This window comes from Sorex araneus, chromosome X (assembly GCF_027595985.1).
Source record: "Sorex araneus isolate mSorAra2 chromosome X, mSorAra2.pri, whole genome shotgun sequence".
Taxonomy (NCBI): domain Eukaryota; kingdom Metazoa; phylum Chordata; class Mammalia; order Eulipotyphla; family Soricidae; genus Sorex; species Sorex araneus.
The window spans coordinates 209,177,157-209,182,474 of record NC_073313.1 but is presented as its reverse complement, the minus strand read 5'-3'; the positions used below and the strand labels follow the sequence as shown (position 1 = coordinate 209,182,474).

At 44.8% G+C, this 5,318-nt stretch overlaps 1 pseudogene; it reads right to left on the bottom strand.

The window, feature by feature from the left end:
- Positions 1-3,852: 3,852 nt before the first annotated feature.
- On the bottom strand, positions 3,853-4,984 carry LOC101544841 (cytoplasmic protein NCK2-like; annotated as a pseudogene).
- Positions 4,985-5,318: the final 334 nt, after the last annotated feature.

The following is a 5,318-nucleotide window of genomic DNA, read 5'->3' as shown; positions in this document are numbered from 1 at the left end:
CCAAACTCAAACTTAAAACATTTTAATTGCCATCACTATAAACATTATACAGCCTGGTGATCACCCAATCTTTCCATCTCCTGCCCCTCCAGACACCCACTAATATACTTTTGTCCATTTTTGTCTGTTATGGACACCTCGTGGAAATAAAATCATACAATATGGTTCCTTCTGTCTGACTTTAATTCAGAACAGTGCTTTCAAAGTACACTTATTCATAACACTTCCTAAAATTATTTTTAAAATTTCCTTAAATTTTGTCTTAGTAGAATTCACTAGCGAAATCATTTAGGCCTTTCCCATTTTCTTCATGGAAAAGTTCCTAAACACAAACTCAATGTTTAATAAATATAGGACTATCACATTTATCCACTTCTTCAATAAGCTTTTAATAATTTGTTGTTATCTTTACAAGGTGCTCTTTTCAACCAATTTTTGTCAAATTTTTAGACATAAAGTTTTACATATATTCCCTTATTATTCTTCTAATATTGGTAAAATATGTAGTGCTACTATCTGTCTCATTCTTAATCACTGTAATTTGTAATTTAATGAAAAGAACTTTCATTTCCCTTATCAGTCTGTTTATGGATCTATCAATTCTTTTATCTTACCCAAAAAGTCAGGTTTTTATTTCATTGATTTTTCCTACTCCCTTTTATTCTCTTTTCCAGTAAATTTTGCTTTGATGTTCTAAAATTTTTACTTTGTATTGAATTTGTTCTTATTTTCCTGGTTTCTGAAATAATGAGTAAATGGCAGAATCAGAGTTCAATGTCAAACCAATTTCACTTCCAATCCAATCTTCCTACTACACAACTTTTTAGTAGCAAAATATAGGGCCAAAAGTATCTAGTAACACATAAATAATTCCTGCAAAATCAAGGCCTTCTCGTTGGCTCATACACAAAATATCTATGCCTACAATTTTTGGTTTTAGTACCTAAATGAAGATGAATGGATTCAGCTTTGTTTGTATTAATCCCGTTCATATGTTCCACAAGTCCAAAATCCCAACGCCTTCCATTGTCCAACACTCTCTCTCTCTCTCTCTCTCTCTCTCTCTCTCTCCTTGCATTAGAACAGAAAAAAAGAACTCAGAGCTGACTTTTTCATTTGTCTAAGACCAATTCACCCTGGACCTGGGCCTTTTATAATGCCCACACTAATTTAATTTTTTTTCCTTCCTACTTTATTTTTTATTATTATTTTTTTAATCTTGAAAATATTTTATTTTATTTTATTTATTTTTTTAACAGATTTACAGATTTACTCATCTTTGTGCTCTTGTTTCCCTCATACAAAGTTCGAGAACCCATCCCTTCACCAGTGCCCATTATCCACCACCAGTAAACCCAGCATCCCTCCTACCCTCCCCAATCCCATCTCCCCCCACCCCACCCCACCACTGTGGCAGGGTATTCCCTTTTGTTCTCTCTCTCTAATTAGGTGTTGTGGTTCACAATAAAGGTGTTGAGTGGCCACTGTGTTCAGTCTCTAGTCTACATTCAGCCCGCATCACCCTTCCCCAGCATGGCCTCCAACCGCATTATACTTGGTGATCTCTTGGTGATCTCTGAGTTGCCCTCTCCCCAGAATGTGAGGCCAGCCTCCAAGCCATGGAGTCAGCCTCCTGGTACTTATTTCTACTAGTCTTGGGTGTTAGTCTCCCACTCTGTTATTCTATATTCCACAGATGAGTGCAATCTTTCTATGTCTGTCTCTCTCTTTCTGGCTCATTTCACTTAGCATGATACTTTCCATGCCGATCCACTTATATGCAAACTTCATGACCTCCTTTTTTCTTACAGCTGCATAGTATTCCATTGTATAGATGTACCAAAGTTTCCTCAACCAGTCATCTGTTCTAGGGCACTCGTGTTTTTTCCAGATTCTGGCTATTGTAAACAGTGCTGTGATGAACATATAAGTGCAGATGTCTTTTCGACTATACTTTTTTGCTTCTCTGGGATATATTCCCAGCAAGCTCACACTAATTTTAGAATGAAATTTTCATCTCTAGCCTTACGTAAGTAAGACAATTGGGAAAGAAATCAAGAGATTCCAGGAAATCCAGCTGAAACATGATCATTTTAGGAAGGGCATGAGAGGATGAGGTCGTGAAGAATTTTATCCTATCTCCAGTCATTTCTCATTCACTCTTCCATTTCTGTATGCCAGATACTGTTTCAGTCTTGCAGGATAGGGTTCTATACAAGAGAACACAAGTCCTGCTCTTGTGAGCTCAAGGAGCTGATTCCTAGCCAGGGAAGGCCCATAAGTGGAAGAGGATAGGGCATGGACAATCTTGTGCATGTATGACACTGTGTGGGTCACTGGGGTTCATCATTGTCATTAGAAAGTATAGTGATGCACTGAATAAATTATCTTCTCAATTCCAAACAACTCACTTACACCTAAAGCACATAATTTCAGCTGGCAGTCTGGCTGTCTCTAGTCCTGGGCACCAGCAGTGGCAACCTTATGCATGGAACGCTACAGAAGTCTATTCAGGAGACATTGAGAGGTGAAACTCCTAATGCTGCTTTAAGGGTGGCAATAAGGCCCTTCTAGCATGTTCATTCCCTCCTCTACCCAATTTTCTTCAATTGGGAATCCAAAGTGAAACCCTAGTGTCATAAACTAAACACCCACATCAAAACTCTTAAGCACATTCTTTACTTTGTGCCTCTGTAAGCACACATAGCCCAGTCCACCATTCCTAGGTCACAGGCTCCCAAGTAAACATTTGCCCTAGGTGAGCTTCTTTTTTTGTCATAATGTCTTTTAATTAAAATATCAAAAAAACGGAGTATGCAAGTTCAAGAGTATGCAAGTCAGGGTATTAAGACCCTGTCTTCAATTGTAGGAATGTGCCACCCCAGGAGTGTATGTTTAAACTATGAAGAATTTGAAATGTAAAGAAAAAGAGAGAATGCAATTTCTTCATAAACTTTTGTGTCTCTAACTACATATCTTTTGTAAACCCTGAAAATGTTCCCTGTAAAGCAAATAATACATATATATATATATTGATATTTATATATATCTTGTGTTATCGGTAGATCCCTTCCCCAAAGATCAGATGTTTTCCATAATCATCTGAATTAGTGCCAACAAATGACTACAGCACATCATTACAATGAGAATTAAATATAGAATTGTGAAATTTAAACAAGGCAAAGGGCGTGAGGAAGAAAGCACTATGTGGATGGCACATCTTGGGGGGTTCAATTACTAAAACATCTTTCCGAGCCACCTCACTTGGAGACTGACTTTCAAGGAAACCCTGTCTTTTATTGCAAGCACAGCCCCAAAGGCACAAGACAGTCCCTCGTGACTACCTCCCCTGGTGGTTCCAGTATTGCTACCAGCAAACGTGCTCACTCCCTGGGGAATCAGGGAGCCATGTCAGGGCCAAGGAGACAGCACAAGGGCTGCCAGGAGGGGACCTTCATAGGTGCTGCCCACCCAGCACTGTGTTTCCAGCGTGCTGGTCAGTTCAGGGGAGACAGCATCTTGGTATGGTCAGAGGGCGCCCATCTCTGAAGCTAGGGGCTCTGTCAACATCAACCTTCCACACAGACTAAGGCTGCTCCCCGTGGGGAGGGCATAAGGAGAGGCTGCCCCAACCTCCCTACTCTGCATTCTCTAAAGCTGTCCAGGCGGGGAGTGGGCTTGCACACAGGGCTGGGGGCTTGGGACGGCAAAAGGAAGGTGAGTGGAAAATAAACCGACCAAGCCAGGGTTACGAGCGAGCGAGCCAGTCCAGGACCAAAGCACCCGACTCGGTAGCCTGTGTGAGCACCCTTAGATGTGCCTTGAGTCTTGTCCCGGTGAGCCTGTGGGCAGTCACTGAAGGGCTCTGACAAGGTGGAGCTTCTCCCCATGCTCACTGGTGAAGATGGGTGCCTTCTTGTGGTGCTCCACCAACTCGTCCAATGTGTGTAAATGCCACTGCCCGATGCTGTAGACATTGTCCACTTTGAGCTGCACTGTGAAGTGCTTGTTCTTCCCTGATGCTGTGAGAGACACGGAGAAGTCACTGGGCGAGGACTCGCTGTCCCTCACTAGGAAGTCGCCCTCCCCTCCACGCTCGTTGAGGGCACACTCAGCCTGGTGGCGTGTCACGGTGCCGTAGTACCACTCACGGCCCGAGAAGCGCCTGCTGCAGGCGGGTCCTGTGTAGCCCACGCTGACGGGCGGCGCGAGCCCCGGGTGCTGGGCGAGCGCGTTGCTGAGGACTAGGCTCACCTGACCCCGAGCGTTCTTGCACCACCACCACTCGGGGTCGTTCACGGGCTTCTCGATCACCTCCATGGTCTGCCCTTGTCGAAGTTGGGCTCCTCATCAGTGACGGAGCTGAAGGGGTGGAGTGTCTGCACAGGTGCAGCGGCCGCGCGCCCTGCCGGTTGCTGAGCGCCGTGGCCTGGCGCAGGCCTGGGCAGCCTGGGGTCTCGACCTCCACCTCGTCCGCCTTCTCCAGCACGTAGTTGGAGGGGAACCGGCCCACCTGGCCGTTGCAGCTGCCTCGCCACCAGCCGTCGCTGCACTTCTCCATGATGGTGACGCGCTCGCCCTTGACCAGCTACAGTTCGTCCTCACACTCTGAGGCGAACTTCACGAGCACCGCGATGTTGAGGTCATAGATGCGGTTCCGAGTGGAGCCGCTGTTGGTTGGGAACTCGGCATCGGTGCTGGGTGTCGGGGATGCATCTCGCGCGCTAGTCTTCCTGCGGGTCTTCCCAAGGCCTAAGGTGTCCTTCAGGTTCTTTACTAGGGAGTCCTTCCTGAGGCTGTTCTTCCTCTCCACATAGTTGGATGACACGTAGCCTGTCCTGTTGGCTGCATTTCTCACAGGCCACAATGTCTTGGAGTCATCCAGCAGCCATAGTCGCTCATTCTTCTTGATGTCCAGCTCCTGCTCTTGCTGGGCCGTGTAGTCCCACTTGGCTATAAAAATCACTTCTCTGTCATCTTTCATGGAGTCCTGCTTTGGCACCCAGTTATGAGATGACTGGCAAAATGCAAAAATTCGTCAAAAGGTGAATTTTTTCAGTTGGATGCACTTTGGAAAGTACAAAGTTACAGAAATTCTCCACATTCTAAGCAGAGAAGTCTGATATGGGAAATCACTTTTGTCTTACAGGAGTATGTGAAACAAGCAAATTTCATGACTTCATCTTTCCTAACAGCTGCATAGTATTCCATTGTGTAGATATACCATAGTTTCTTCAGCCAGTCATCTGTTGTCAGGCACTCGGTTTGTTTCCAGATTCTGGCTATTATGAATAATGCACGCCACGGGCCCCTGCCGA